At 44.6% G+C, this 16813-nt stretch overlaps 1 protein-coding gene across 6 annotated transcripts in view; it reads left to right on the top strand.

The window, feature by feature from the left end:
* The window catches only part of zmiz1a (zinc finger, MIZ-type containing 1a), a 108959-nt gene that overhangs the window by 26974 nt on the left and 65172 nt on the right, over positions 1-16813 (top strand). For 5 of the 6 annotated variants that reach the window (XM_085182190.1, XM_085182188.1, XM_085182186.1 and 2 more), the window contains exon 2: positions 5445-5561. The gene's annotated coding sequence lies outside the window, so the exon portion shown is untranslated. The remainder of the gene's footprint in view (positions 1-5444; positions 5562-16813) is intronic. The other variant, XM_085182189.1, reaches the window with a different exon arrangement.

Here is a 16813-nt window from a genome sequence, read left to right on the forward strand (position 1 = left end):
TTTTAATTATAGTGACTTCATAGCATAGTGGTTAACAGGCTTATCATACTTATAAAAGATCCCTGGTTTGATACCAGGAAGAGACACAAACTGGTTCCAAGCCTGGATAAATGTGAGGTGTAAAATCTGTGCCAAATCAAACATGCAGTGACCCATTGGAAATAAGGGAGCAGAAAAAAAGTACCAGTATTATTTCTGTTGGACTTTTATTGTGAAGAGGACTGGAAAGAGTAGTTCAGTGTTTTGTTGCATAAAAACGAAACAATGTGGCAACAAAGTAAAGGTTGATTTTATTGTATTAGCTGCATTAGGTTGATTTCTGCCTCTACAAGAAGCCATGAAGTAGTGAGTGTTTCCACACATATCACAAGAGGAAGCGTGAGCGTATATCGGTATATCACAGCCATATTAAGGGTGTCTGTACCTCAGGAGTTTGGTGGTTCGATCCCTGACTGCTCCAAATCGTTGGGCAGAACCCCAAGTTGCTTTTTAGTGTGTTCATCTGAGTGTGAGGCATTTGGTATAAAGTGCTTGCGTAGAAAATTGCTACCAGAGCAATATTTTGTCCCAAACCTGGTTAGCAACGACCGTATCCTTCAGGTTTGAGAAGCTTTGATTTCTACCTCAGCATTATGACACAATCAAATATAAAAGTATACACTTTGAAGCATTTAGGTCTGTTTTCTTAGGCAAAAAAAGTTGATTCATGTGGAGGAAATGAATAACTATTTAATCACAACTTGACAAGGCAGGCCCAGGTTTGGTCGCACAGGTGAGACTTCTGTCTCAGCCCCGCTGTGTTTTGTCCCCTTCCGACAGGTGTGTTTTCTCTCTCAGGTTTGATTCTCCTTCGCCATGCTCCCCTCCTATCCTCTCACCCTCCTGCCAGCTTAGCTAGCCAGGACAGGCCTTATTCCACTCCAAAACCATGATTGCATTCTTGAGCTATTCCACCCCCTCCTTCAGAACAAGAGCCCTCCGCATCTCTCTCCCTTTCAAGTACAGGCTGCCGGGCGCATTTCCCCTTTGAAGATGTAATCTTGGAAATCACAGAGACATCTCCGGGATTATCTTAAATGTCTTCAGTATGTCAACAGCCTAGCCTCTGTTGCAGAGCAGCTCTGGCCGTTTAAAGGGTCGGCTGTGATGACAGCCAAGGAAAATGCCGCACCGCAGAGGTAATCACAGGGTCAGCTCGGTTGATTCCATTCAGGGCCGAATTCCCACTGCTAAAACTGGATGTTAACAGACACAATGAAATGGCGTATTTCCCCATACGGCAAAACTGTGTTTACAGTGGAAGGTAATAGAAAGCAAGTGGCGCGCTCCGTAACGGATGGTGTCAGTAGGTGAGGTTTGTTTATGTCACTGCATTTTCCGAAATGTTATGACAATCCAAAGGGAGCAACATCTTAACTAGGCGTACACAATAAGACGAGAAGCTTCAATGAGTAGTCACGAGAGGGAAAGTTAGTGTACACCAAATTAAAGGCACATAAGTGGGCGCTCTTTGAAAGGGATCTCGACTTTGTAATCATATCAGATGTTATCAGGGGGGAGATTTTAGGAAGGGTAAGTGCTTGGAAACTAAATCAGAGAGAGGCCGCCTAGGGAACACGTTGTTATCATAATTACCTGCTGAGCAGTGACTGCAGAACCGTTGTTGATGTTGACGCCGAGCTGGCCTTTTCTCTCTCTCCACCAAAGTTGTCTTGTGTGGGCTGCTGCCTGCCTCGACATCTCTTTGTGCTCTGTTCTCTGTCTGTTTTCTTTCTTTCTTGTTTTCTCTCCTTTTTTTTCAGCCAGTAACATCAACTGCAGGCCAGAAACGCAGATATTGTTTTGGTGAGATCGGGCTCGTAGATTGAGGACGGACTTGCGTCAGCGAGTGCGTGCAGGTGTTGGCAGGCTTTGGGGTCGCTCCCGGGAGTTGAGGCAAAACCGGAGACCTCATCCTCTCTGTTTCAAACAACAGACGGGCTACTGCCGGTGCACAAGGCCTGCCTGCATGGGGCTTTTCTCACCCCCCTCCTCTTTTATTACAAATGATCGTTTTGAATGAAATACAGCCCTGGCTCCCTTACTGTTGGCATTTAAACAGGAGGAAATAACAGATGATGATATCAGAACGGGAGACGGTGAAAGCGTGGGACAGGCCACTCAAAAGAGGAGAAACACTTGACCTGTTTGTTTTGGGAAAATGGTATTCCTCTGCTAATTTCCCCCTGATAAGTATCTGACAGCTCGTAGTAAAGTGTTTTATCTTGGCTAGAGGAAAATGGCTTCTCTCGCTCATGGCGTCAATCGATTTTCAGAGCCTCTGCTCCTGCTTTAAATTGCAGTCTGTGGTTTTTTTAAAGTTCTTCTATTTGCATAGAGGTAATCAATTACATATATTAGCCTGCTGCTTTTAGCTTAAGATGGACTTTCTCCTTCCTGCCTTCCTTCCTTCCTTGGATTCCTCCCATTTCTTTCTCCTTACCTCTCCAGACACTGCTGCAAATTCTCGCTCTTTCCTCTTCCAACTAACATAATTGACTGCTGTTTGCAGTGCTGGGGGCATTGATTTTTACGGCTCTGCCTCTCTCTCTGGTTTAACAGTTGATGAGTTGTGTTAAGACACCCAGGGACAGCCCTGGCTGTTTTAAGGAAGATGAGGTTTGCTTTTAAAGCTCTCCTGCTTTTTTTTATTTCGATGCATAGCATATGTGTGCGTGCTTGTGCACATGCTTCTGTATGAATGCGTCTGTATGAGCTGAACTGTACGAGCGGCCACTTGAGGCGAGGATTCCCCTCCAGAAAGCCAAAGTAAATGTGGTGGTGTTAAAGGCTTTTAAAAGGCAAACTTAGGCTTTGTCATCTTCAGAAACTGAATCACTTTTAAGACTACAGAAAATGTGTTTGTGTCTCCGTAAATGTACACCCCGATCAACTGATACAGTTACCAGGACTGAAGCATTAACGTGAACGTAAAGTGAAAACAGGAGACGGCTGACTCGAGCGGAGACAGGACAGAGTTTAGATTCAAAGGTGACAAGAATTTGTAGTCGCTCACAGGCACCTACAACCTCCCTCACTCCAGCCCCTGACATCCCACACACACGCATACTCAGAAGTCATGGATACAGACACAAACCTCATTTAACGCGATTAGTCTCTTTGAGGATTTTACCGCAGCCTCTTATATCCTGGATGAAAGAGTTCACACTTCTGACAGGAAAGGGGAAAAAAAAGCAGGAGTTGCAGAAGCTACTCAGCTTTTCACTGCAATATTCACCGCGTTATTAAAGAACACATTGCTATGTGCTGTGTTGCTCTCAACACCATCTGTAGTGTGCTGCTCAAGTGGTAGCAATTTTCTCGCAGTCTTGTGTCTCTCGTGCAGTATTTCAAGTGAAATTCGATTGCAGATCTCCATGTTCTAGTGCATTGGGTTTCTTATAAACGTTTGCATTCTTCACTGATTGCTCCCTGGCAGTTTTCAATGCGCAGAAATGCACTGCCATCTCAGTGTTTAGCTCTCTCTTGCACTCTTTTGGATGTGAAGGCTAATGTCGTTTTCAGAATATGAGAGAAAAAAAAAGAGAGAAAAACCTGGTGTTGCTCTCTAAAGCCGAATCAGACCTAACATCTACTGCAATAAAACAAGCTTGCTGTTGTTTTTTTGCTTGTTTTTTATTCAACAAGCGAAGCGAAACACGTATTTCTTTCACGGCTGCCGAATTATGTCAGCTTGGAAAAAACAAAAAAAGGCGACGCAGTGAATTAAATCAATGTGAAGCCAGCTCAGTAATGATGTAGTTGCTGCATTTTTAAAACTAAATGTATAACTCTCTCTTAAACCCATCACCTTTAAACACTGGTGCATGTTATAGCTGGGTAATAGCAACCTAATAGGCTTACCTGTCAGCACCGCGTGCTACGTAGACCCCCGCAAATCATATTTCTCGAACACCTACTCGCCTCCCTGCGTATTTATGGCTTTCTTCTCTGCCCTGTCCTCTTCTTTTTTGGACTCTGTCCAAAATCAGCACACATCCCCACCCCCCACCCCCTTCTCACATTATAGTCTTCAGTATGTTCCCTTCCCATCATGGAATAAATGAACGAGCAGGTGACGTGATGTATGAGGTGCCTGCCATTGCATCACATGGATTTTGTGCCTTTATTGATGGGAATAGTAAAGAGAGACAGGAAATATGGATGGTAGTGACCACCGCTTCTCCAACCATATGTCTGTTGTTCTCTCAATATTGGTATCAGCGATTTTAGGTGTTTTTTTTGTTTGTTTTTTACATGGTGTTATCTTTTATTCCTTTTATTATAGCTTCAGCTAACATCTGCTGCCAGGACAAAGAGTGCTGATTTTTGCTGATTGAAGCAAAACTCTGGACACTAACAAAAGTGATCTAAGAGAAATCAATCAATCATACACTTCTGGATCCCCAGACTTTTAACAAGATTTTAGCTGTCCGCGTTTTGACTCTAAACTGCAGTTTTTAGACTTATTCTACTTCTTGACCAGACTGCATGTGAAGAAACACTGGAGGAAGTAGGGAATTGTGTATCTTCCTGGGGGACTATTATTGTCAGTTATTATAAACTTTATTGCAGTAATGTTGTAGGACGCCAAAATGATTTAGTCTGTTAGCTTTTTATACTAAGCAACATTTGCTGTTTTACATCAAACACAGACTACAGCTGAGGCTGGCGGGGATGTGGTTAGTTTCAAAGTTATTTGGCCATAAATCAAAGTGTATGACAAAGTCAGTTTTGGAGCATTTGGACATCGGTGGTCAAGGGTAGGGGCTAGCATAGTACTCCATTTCATCATCACAGCTTCTGTGGTGATGAAATGTGTACCAATCACAGAGACAGAAAGGAAAAGTTCTGATAGGCTAATCTCAAAACCCGTGTAAATTTGTGTGTTCTGGTGTGTGTGTTCTGGGCCTACGCTGGATTTGTATCGGCCTGTAAAGGGCGCAGTGAAGCAGTGAGGAGAGACTAAGAGAGGTGTATTAAGGCAGTGAATCTCGATGCTCTGTGTGTAATGGATTCAGAATGAGGGCTGACCAAGCAGCAGGCTGCTGATAACCTTTAGGAAGGACATTGTTCCTGTGCAGCAGGGGTGGGGGTGGTGGGGTCGCGTGGATGGGGGTGGTGGGGGGTTTACACAGGACTGCTGCTGCAGTATATACGCACGGTAGTGTGATTGGTGGTGCAGCTGTTTATTGGTTCATTGGCTCTCCGGCAGGGTTAGGAGGTAGAGTAAATGGGGCAGTATAGCAAACTCCCTCATGGCTTCCCGCACACATTTTTCAACTCCGGGGTGCATTTTTTTTGTTTTCTGTGATACATTTGTCCTCTGTCTGAACCAGGCTCTCACTGGCTTTCCATTAAAAGAAATGTAACAGCCTTCTTCTTCTGTCTCGCTTTCCCTTCAGATCGCCACTTAAGGAGAGGTCAGCGAGGGACCCTGCGTGAGGAATACATGACGGGGCGGGGCGGGGGAGGGGGTGGCGACCACAGCGGCACTACCACCGAGGTCAAGGTTCACGCAGGTAAACGGATCTTTCTCTCATTCCGCATCTCATCGATTGTGCACATTGGTTGAATCAATCCTGCCTCCTTTTTTTTTTCCTGACTTGGAGCCGACTTGGCACGCAGAGAAAAAGTGAGGGAGTGATGTGGCTGGTTTGACTGGACGCTCCTGAGCTGGCAGCTAAGGAAGCAGTCTGCAGCTGCTGTTTATGAGGCGCTGTGCAGGCTTTGCTTTAAAATAAAATCCCCACCATGATGCTTGTGGCCAGTGTCAAAATGAGAAATCATAAAATAAACATGCTACGATTCAAGAACCTTTGATTTCCAAAAAACCCCCCAAAAAGTCTAGCTTGAAAGAGATTTGTAGTGACAAACAGTAATAGTAGGGCACACTGTACTTTAAAAGAGCTTACCGGGACCTTATTGTGGCTCCCATTCAAAGGTCTGGTGCACTTTTCATTGCCCTAAATCTGAAAATTTATCGGCCATTTAAAAAGTAGGTCTGTAGTGTCTGTAGTGCTCCAATATTACACTCTTTATTTGCCTCCCGTTTTCTTTTCCACCAGGGATTAAGAAAAATGACTTGGGGGGAGGGGGGGCTTTGGGAGTTGGGTGGGGGCAGTTTAGGAAGCAAATAAATAAATAAAGTGCAAGGTAATCTTCCTTAATACTGTGTGTGTGTGTGTGTGTGTGTGTGTGTCTGTGTGTGTGTGTGTGAATGCTGAGCAAAGGCTATGCTTTGGGAGCATCTGCCCTGCACACAAACACTCGTGTGCACATATAGCCAGCCCGACACAAATACTGTACACACCCGACTAGCAGGGATCAGCCAAAGCGATTAGGACACGGACTTCAGAGTGCAGAAAGTGACAGGTTTAACCCACACACACACACGCCGACCATCAGCAGACTGACAAGTAATGCACAGCGAAAGAAAGAACAGAGCTTCCGAATGTGACAGCACATGACTGCAGACACATGAAAGTATAGGAAGACTAGTTTCACTGCTTCTCCCTGCGGCTGTCGTGCTGTATTCGTCTCAGCTCAAGCCCGTGGACTCATATCTGTTGTTCCTCTCTCCCTCCCTCACATTAACACATAGACTCGGCACAAACAGTTGATCAAACAACTGTGCAGTGGAGACAGAATTTGGCCAGACAGCCGGCCAGGATGAGTAATGTAGAGCCGCTTTGGCTTAATTTGTTTAGAAAGCCTATCATTGCTGCAAACACGTTACAGACTGTTGCTGTTTACTGAAGAGTATTTATCCCTGTAGCTTCTAACTGCACGCCTTTTTAACGTCAGCGGCGCACAGCGTGGCCACTGTTGAGGTCGAACAATGCGGCCGTTGTGAGGCGATGAAGCTGAGATTTAGGAGAGAGGAGGAGTGCGTTTTGTTCGCAGCGGTTAGGTGGACTCCTTCAGTGTGTGACCACACTAAAGGGGAAATTTTCTGCGTCACAGGGTTACAGCGTAGCTGCGGGGCCTGTGTACATGTGAAGAAGGAAAACAGAGCTTTTTGGAAAACAATGACATAAGCCCTTTTAGGTCTTCCAGGCCTCTCACCCATTCTGTTGTGACAGATTTATGATCCCATTCTCGGCGTTCCTTTTTCATTCGTGTTTTATTTTTCCGCCATCCAGTGTCCTACACCCTCCTCTTTTTTTCTTGCCTTTTCTGTTTTGTCCCTTTCTTCCCATCTTCTTTTTTCTTTTATGTGCGTATACTGTACATTGACTGTATGTGAAGGGGTGAGAGAAAGGCAAGACGAAGACACAATGACAGACAGCGAGTCTAATCAAAACCATTATTCTCTAAGGAGTTTTACCTCCAGCTTAGGAGACAGTGATGATATTCAAAAGACAGGGGGTGTTTATTTTTATCCTTGCTGGTGAGTTTCATTGTGGTTAACATCTTACGCCCTGTTTTTCACACGCACAAGCTGGCCGTTTTTGGATTTTGTGCTGCAAGAGGCATTTCACAAACAAGCAGAGGTATGAAGCGGTGAGAGTGGGAGGATAAGAGAGAACATTGTCTTCTCTTCTCCAGCTTAGGGACAGAGCAGAACAGGTTGTGTGAGGATACTTGCTATCCTTAACAATGTCTAACACAGCCTCAGGGCCACCTCTTCCTCTCTGACGGAGCTGGGAGTTGTGTAGAGTAGGAGACGCACATTCCTGAGCGTCAGATGGCCTGCTGGTACACTGTAATTGCTTTAACTTTGTCATCTTTAGACCTAATCACCACAATAACTTGGATCAATGGTTTTAATGATTTTATTTAATGGATAAAGATGATATTTCTCGCTTTTCATATTTATGACTCTGGCCAATCGCTTTAAACAGTCATTGTGGTTTACAAACAGAATTCCTGCTTCAGCTTTGACTTTCTAACTCTTTCTGTGTTACTACTGCTCACTTTGAGTTTTAGCTCTATATTTAGATAACAGGGTTTAGATAATCTGGCTCTCCCTGGAGTTATTCTCACCTGGTCTCACTTAAATGAAATGATCTGCGCTTTACCTAGAGGGCACTCATCAGATGGTCCTAGGCAGATCTCAGGAAAACGGTTTTTGGGACGGAAAATCTGGTAGGAAAGGACGCAAATACTTTAAAAAATGCTTAAACAGATGAAAAGCAACCATCTAGGGCAGTATTTGCCCTTTGGGGAAAGCATGTAAGAGCTTCCTAGCTAGGCAGATCCTCTTAGCAATTGCAAAAGAGGAAGACAAGCAGACACAGAGGAGGAAGGGTGGGGTGCAAAGGTATGCAGAGCAGGCAGGCATTTATACAGGTACGACCAGATAGGAAGTGCACAAACTTCTGAACTCCTTCCAAACAAAAAAACAAACGTAAGCTCGACACCTGCTTCTAAACACACAAGGCCAACATTTTATTTTATTTTATTTTAGTCAGCCACACTCTTGGTTGGAATGAAACAATACAGCTGTCGTTTCACTTTGCCTTTAAAACACCAGCATTCTGCTAACGTATCATTCTCAACAGTCACTATGAAACAGGAAGCTCTCAGGGTGGGATTTCTGCTGTTTTGAAATTCTCTTGCTAGCTCATGTGGACGGCTGAGCTCACGCCATGACGAGGCCTCTGGTGTCAGTTCACAGGAATGGCTACTCCTTGCACAGGATTCAGTCAAACCTACAAGTCTAATCACTCACAGTAATCAGTCATTACCGAAACTGTGCTCAAGTTCAGCGTCATATTTGTTGTTTTACTGGCACTTTTCCATTTTCAACTCACTTTATTGATCACAACCTGCCTAATTATAGACATACAACGTACAAACCTGAAACACTAACCACAAACACTGTTGAGTGTCAAGGTGTGTCAAACAAAGAGGTCGGTCGGCAAAGAGCAGTAAATAGTAAAACTCATTTAAAAAACCCAAAGAAAATAAATAGATTGAGAAAGAAATGTGTCTAAAATGAGCAATCATTAAAAGAAGTCAAACTAAATAACCCCTGTCAAGAGTTAAGCGATCTAATAGCTGAGGGAATGAGAGATTTAAGTATCTATTTGTTCTGCACTGAGAGCGACTTCTTGATCTTGAATCACAAAACATGATCAGGATGATTAATAATGTTTTTTGCCTCTTTATCACCTGATTCATCCTGTAGTGTCCGTCAAATTATAGTGAAACCTGCACACAGTAATCACCTAAAGGGTTTTCACCACACTGTGCTCAAGGTCAAGGTCAAGGGTACATCGCCGTAGTAGTAGTAGTAGCCGCGTGAGCTACTACATTGCTGAAGTTCTCGTTTTTGTGAGATCGCTGAGCTGCCCCATTTCAGTAATTACAAACCCAAGAAGAAGGAAAAGCAGACCAAAGCTTTAAGAAGCACATATTTGCTGCAGATATCTCCAAAAGCTGATATAAATTGAAATGACATCACTCTGGCGGTGGGCCGCCATCTTTGTGTGCCTGTCGGTCCATTATGTTATCCATCACTGGGTCTCTCTGTCTGGTATTGTCAATTACCCAGAGGAAAACAACATTAGAGGCCTGAATGGGACACGGAGCTGTGGCAGGCCTGACATGGCTGTGTTATATGATTACACAACCTGTTGGCTGTCGCCTGTCAAGTGTCTCCTGACTCTGATGAATGGCTGTAATATGCCGCGCATCACAACACGCCACGCCACGCACTCATTAATGGCTTCTCATAATGGCCAGGACGTTCCTGCGATGCCGCAGAAGGGTTCACAACGAGAGAGACAGAGAAGGTGAGAGCGAGGAATACTTCCAACGCTGTACCGACAAACAAAAGATACACCGTGTCCTCATTTTAAACGGCAAGACGCCAACATCACAGTCACATGTAACTGCATAAATGAACGAATGCTGACAGAAATAAAGTAAAGGGGGAGAATAAACACACACGCACACTGGGAGATGTAAGAATTATTATTTTTGAGTGTGACACATATGTTTCTCAATTAGATACATTCTAGTCAATCTGTGGCCTATTTGCATAGATTATCAGTAATGTGAGCAACGCGGCGTGCTCACCAGCATGTGGGAACGTCACAATAGAGACGCTCGAAGAAAGGAGATTGAATCTGTCGTCTGTTGGGTGCCATCTGAAGCTTAGCTGATTGCTCTTTCTTTCAGTGAATTAGGAGACACGCTACCCGAGATCCTCCAAACTACTCGACTCTCAGCTCTAACAAACAGATCTGATTCTCATAGAGACACTGCTCCGCGAGGTTTCAAATTAAAAGTGTGAAAAAATGCTCCAAATGAGCTTTGGAGTCTGTAGGGGGGAAGCTGCTGTGCAGCAGTGGCTGTATGGCAACAAAGTAAAGTAGTTTTTCATGCAGTGTATCAGCTGTGGAGAGGTTATCTAAAACATACACCAACCTAACCCGAAGCCACGTTAGGTGGCTTTGATCAGACTCTTAATTCTTACCGGGAAGCATCACACAGTGGTGGAGCCTCATTGAAAATTTGACAAGCCCCTCCTAAAGATAGTGTGCCTCGGCTTTGTGTGGTCTTATGTTTCACATTGTCTCACATTAAAGTCAGTATTTTTACAGAAGGAGACACAGAGGTAAAGAGAGTTTTGAGTATGGCATCACTCAGATGTGCCTCAATGGCCTGGAGGGGACTGCTGAACATTGCTGCACCTGCAATGTGTGTGTGTGTGTGTGACAGAGAGGAAAAGACAGAGGGACAATCTGCCTTAATATTCCTATGTTTCTGTCATTGTTAGCTTATGTTTTCTTTCTCACAGCTTGAGTTTCTCAGTTTGAAATGCAACACCTGCAGATGTGTCTTGTAAACGGCAGCCGCCAGCTCCTCTCCCATTCAGAGGGGACCATTGAAACAAAGCAATTAAAGCAGCTCTCTCCACGGGGCGAAGACTCGGTCCATGGGTGTGCCTGCTTGTGCGTGAATGATTTTCCATTGTTTTAACGCCAGAATCTTTAGTTTGAATGGCAAAGAGCTCCGCACTCCAGGAGAATGTGCCAGTCAAAACATTAGCAGCTCAGTCATATTCGTGTGTGTTTAAATATGGAAGTCAGAGGTCACTGACAACCTGTTGACACAGCGCAGATTTATGCAACGCGCACAACCGTGCAAACATGTATCCGCAGCCCAGGTTTCGACTCAGCGGTGGTTTCTTGTTGCTGCTGATCTCTGGGTCCTTGCAGCTCCAGATACCAGACGCGGAGTTATTTCTCCGCTCCGCTCCCTGACCCTCCTAATTGAGAACGGCTGTTACTGAGAAAGAGTGAGCTAAAGAGACAGAGAAAGATTGAGAACAGATACTTGTGTGAAAGCACACGACTCTTAAGAGCAAAAGAAAGACCGAATGAAAGGAGCAAAGAGCTAAACCTGTGGAGGCCAAAGCTCATAGAGGGTGCTCCTCTTTCACGCCCCTTGATCATCTCTATCTCTTCCTCTTCTTGCCATAAACCAACAGGAGCCAAGCGCAGTGTCTCAAACGTAGGAGGGGTCGTTAGTGTCGTACATGATGGCTGTAGGAAGGAGAAAAGGAGGGAAGCACTGTTCAGGGTGGAGGGAGAATCACATAAAGCAAAGTCAAACCAGAGGGGAAGAGAAGCAGTGAGAACAGTGACAGCTGCAAGCATGTCGTACTGGGTGATGGTCTGTCCGTCTGTCAGAGCAGATATTTCTGTCTGTTTAGTGCTGCCTTACTGGCTGCCAGAGACACTCCTCGTGTCATCGCTGGGTGCCTGCTGTCACTGGCTAAAAAGGAGAGAGGGAGTGGAGTGTGTACGCGAGCACGCGTGTGTGCGCGCACAGGGGTGTGTGTGTGTGTGTCAGCGAGAGTGACAGAGAGAAACTAGAGCAGCTGTCTTGAAAGCTCTTCCACTCTGTCAGTACATCTAGAATCTGCTTTCCCCTGATATCTCCTCACTGAGGCAGTGTTTTAGTCAGATGTTTGGTCAGAAGTCTCCGTTTTTCCCTGATAAAGGAACACTTTGGGGAAAACAGTATGTTGTGTAGCTTATCTGATAAGATAACAAGATCATAAGCGCTGTAAAGCCTATATTTGCAACACACTGTTTAATGTTGTAATTTTAGTCAGTAAATATGTGTTACATACATCTACATTGCCTGTATTTGTAGCAAAACTGCTTTTATGTGGTTGTAGCTTTGGCGATCATGGTTGAAGACCAGGCACAACCCCAAATGGCAAAAGCACACCCCTACTGCAGCAGCCTCCTCAGCAAGGATGCTGTGCCCTACTACACTACAGGACTGACTTTACACTTACTAGATCAGAATCTGAGAGAGTATTCAAAAGCTTCAGCAAAATTTAGTATACTGTATTGAGTGTACAGTGCACATATAGAACTTAATATCTTAAGTGCTAAGTAAGCGTAAAGGACACCAGCAGAGCCGAAGGTGGTTATCTTCAGGTTCACCATGATACGAATATCTGATGATTGATGTTTTTTCTTCTAAAAATATAAAAAATGAGAGAATAGGAGTGCAGCTAGAGTACCGTGTCGATAAACAGTATCAGTAAACTGCCGTTAAAATATGATACCCATCCTTGACTAAGCCCAGATTAGCCTGGATGAGCCACACCTTTCAAAGCGGCTTCGCGGCGCTGGTGTGCTCATGCTTTGTTGAATGACAGGCTTTGTGAAGTGTCTCTCTTGGTCAGCCTGAACACTGCTGTATTGAAGTTTTGCAGACACGTAACCGCAAAGTGACGTGACATTTTGGACGTGGGACAGCTACAGTCACAATGTAGAATAGAGCGAACAAGGCCCCATTCACACAGGCTTAGAGACTGATCTGCAACCATCTGGCAACCGCCGGTTCACCGAATGGTTGTTGGAGGGAAAATTATTACCTAAGCCCCAGCCACACAGGCATATGAATGTGTCACTTTATAGAACTGGCAGCCACCTGTTGCCAGAGAAAAGTGTTGGTTGCTTTGGTTCATAGCATATTGCTATGGTTTTACTTTGAATGGAAGTGATGGTCTTGTCTACACTGTGCAGCTACTGTCTGAGCTATAGTGAAACTGTAGAAAGTCAGAACCAAACTGGAAATGAAGACGATTCGCCTTCAAAGCAACAGTTTGAAACACATAGACTCATCTTTTACTTTGAAGGTGAAAGTGTGCCACTTTACTTCCTGAGTAGTTAGCAAGACGTTGCAGAGAAACACGAAAAAGTGCAAGCAACTGTGGATTTCTGCAGCATCCGACAATCTCCAGAAACCACCACCAACCAGTTGGGGAATATATTTTTCCCCCTACAAGCCAGTGGTTGAGTCACATCCAATATGGTGTACAACTACAGTGTGTGGTGATATCACACGAGAAGTCATACATTTTTCAAAATAAATGTAGGATGTCACCATCGAAAAGGTTTGACACTTTTATTTTCTTGGACTATCAAGAAATTTGAAGCTGTTTCCTGTGGAGTCAGTGAGAACAGAATTTTTACTATCTTACACTGTTAATAAGTAGAGACAGTGAATAATGACCCACATTTTGAAAAAGCAGAACTTTTAAGCATGCAGTGCACACGCTGCTGGCTGATGGCACAGGGTTAGTTTAATCTTAGAATAACTTGTAGAGGCTGTAATGAGAAGACATGGTAGTAGGCAGGCGAGTCTGTCAGCGTTGTGTAGGTGGCACAATTTACATGAAATATTAAATAAAAATAGCATACGGTTTTAAATTTCCTGGGTCAACAGAATGTGAGTGTGGGAGGCACAGTGAGACGGTGTGAAGCTGAAAATCGCTGTGCACAGAGCGTGCCCACCCGAAATACTTCCAAAAGTCAACCTAGATGGTCTGTTTAGTCTTTATTGAAATATTCAATGTTTGTCAGTTTACAAATGTGAAGGCTAAGACGTCAAAAACCGCCGACGGCTGTTTAGTAAAAGGTTTGGCCTCTCACGCTGGATAATGGTAGTCATAACAGCTGCTATCATTTAACATGCTGAAGAGAAGTTAAAGGCACCAAGTGGAAGGATTTTCAGTGCGTGCATTTTCAGTACTTAAACAATCTCCTTTGTTCATATAAATCATAGGTTTTTATGTTTTACTAATATGGTGTGTTTTTGACCATCGATTGTTTTGATTGAAGTCATCTGTTGTTGGAGTGTTGTCATCTGATTACAAACATGTGCTTTTCAACAATCAAGATGGAGTGAGGTAATGGAATATTTAAAACAAAGATGTAAGAGCATTAGCGAGGCTTTAGGCTGCACGGTGGCTCTGTGGTTATCCTAAAAGTCGAGAGTTTGCACCCACTGGAGTGAATGTGTGCAACCTGAGCTGGATGTGGGCTGGGGAAATGGATAGATTTTGTACAGTTTAGAGAGCGCTCTCAATGTTTGAACTTTCCTTGACCTTTCTCTGACTGTTTGATGGGTTATCTCAGCAAGACGGCAAGACTCGTATGACTTAATGAATCAAGGAAATAGCGTCACCTAAGTCTCCCAGGCTAATTTCAGCAGCGGCGTGAGCTCCCACATTGACGTTGCCTGTAATTTTGCGCCAGCCGTGACAACATTAGTGCAACTTAAGATCCTGTGCTGTCAGTGTCAGCCTCTTCTGGCTCCTCAGCTTCCTCCGCAGCCCTGTAACCGCACACTGCTGTTTATGTTCTTTAGGTTAACACAGTTATCTCTGTGCGCAACCGGAGCCGTCAACCTACACGGGCACTTTGGCACATGTGTGCGGTTGCGTGTGTGCAGCTGCAGGACCTGTCTCCCTCCAGAAAGAGCTGCAGGGACTTGCCAGTATTTTCATTCCCTCTAGAGGCATTTCCGCTCACCAACAAAGCCCTGCCTGAGTGATGAAACGAAGAGGAAGCAGCTTTTGTGAAGGGAGCAGCCAAATTCTGTCTGTGTGTGGGTGCGTGTGCGTGTGCACTGCTGACCCTGGCTAACAGTTCGCTACATGCAAATTTACTCTTCAGCTTGCAGTTCAGGTTGCTCCAGGCTCTTGTTTGCTCACGAGCCTACTGTACCACAAGAACAAGCCTACTCTGTATCCCATTCAGGAAAACAAAGTTGCCTCCTGTTTGCCTCTAATTGACTGGTATAATTCCTGGCTTGTTGGATTGGTTAGTGTTTTTTCACAGGGCTTGTTAGCACTGGCCTTTACTTCCTCTGTAGCTGTTGCCAAAAAGGAAATGTATGCTGTAGCTCAGGTCACAATTCTCCAGAGTGTCTGGCTCTGGGAAGGAATTGAATCGAGCCAATAATACAAAAAAACTTCTCATTGTAAAGTGACATAAAAAAAGAAAAGCAAATAACACTGATATAAATGATCGTTTTGGGTTCTTTCTCTGTGCGAATATCACTTTTTCTCTGCTGAGTGAATAGCCTTTGTTTAGTCTGTGATTTCTAGAAATAACTCCTCGGTTTTGATAATAACTATGGTTGGTGGGAAAACATCATTATTGCTTTCTCACTTGAGGTCATGACACAGCTACTGAGTTGTTGTTTTTTTTTGGGGTTTTTTTTGTAATTTTCAAATGGGTGCAAAAGCAGCAAAACTGCTGGATCTGACAACCACAGAGATTGAGATTTTCTCTGGGGTTGTCTACAGAGTCAGCGTCCTGTGGGTTGACAGCCAGGGCCCTGTGACACACGCTCATGGCCATAAACAGGGATTTTGCCCTCTGGAGAAAATAACCTTGATAATTACTGGGTGCATATGGACCTGCCCACAGAGGGAGAGGGAGGGAGGAGACCAGAGCTGACTGAGAAGGAGAGAGAAGGGAGAGAGCCACATCCGCTGGTGCATTCCTGCATGCTGTGTCATACTGGTGCTGAGTTTCCCCTCGGTTTGCACAGAGATTTCCACAAGGTGGAGAGTGCAAAGAGCTACTGACGCAGCGCTCGGGGATGTGGATGCTGACATTTAAAGTTTAACAAAGCAAAAAGCACATGCATACACTCCCCACAGTAACAAAAAGACAACATAAAAAAATGGAGGCATGTGAGGGTGGGATACATGGAAAGAAGGGGGCACATATAGCCTGGCAACCTAACTCATGAGTTGAACTCTGCTCTCCTGGTTGCTTTCTGCTCTCATCACGTGGCCTCTGTGGTATAGCTGAACTGGGCATCATTACAGCACAGCCAGAGCTGAATGTCTGTGGCTGGCTCACCGCCCCGTCTGCCTGCCTGTCATTCAGCTGGTTAAAGAAGCCTTGTTGAACAACTGCACCGTGCCTGACTACTACAGGGCCATTCATTGCGTGCAACAGCCAAGTCCTGTCACCAGTGTTAGCTAGCAACATACCAATTTACTACTAGAAACGACTCGGGCATTTTGCTCGGTAAGCACAGTTTCCTCCGAGCAACCTCCTAACCCATTTTTTTGAAGTTTGGATTTCAGAGAGCACGCCCCTCTAACAGAACAAGCCTCTTCAGACAAATGCGGTGTTCGCGTCTCAGAGATGTTTTCCGCCTCTGCTGAATGTACGCCATTGAGCGCATAGTGGGATGCACTGATCCATTCCCCAAGGAATCGCACAACAACAGCAAAACACAAAAAAAACCAAACCAAAAAAACAACAAAACAGATCCTTTGTGCCGCCTGTAACGCTGGATCTCTCAAACAGAAGAGCTGAAAATACACTTCATCACTCTGAGAGGGTTTTTGCTTCCCCCCACCCCACATGCGTCAGGCTAATCCTGTCACGGCTGACCTGTGTCTTGGTGAACTGTTCTCCGTCCTTTTCTCAGTCCCAGAGTGGCACACACAGAGAGGACATGCATGAGAGTCATAACTTCAACAGGC

Source organism: Neolamprologus multifasciatus, chromosome 13, assembly GCF_963576455.1.
Source record: "Neolamprologus multifasciatus chromosome 13, fNeoMul1.2, whole genome shotgun sequence".
In the NCBI taxonomy this organism is placed as follows: Eukaryota; Metazoa; Chordata; class Actinopteri; order Cichliformes; family Cichlidae; genus Neolamprologus; species Neolamprologus multifasciatus.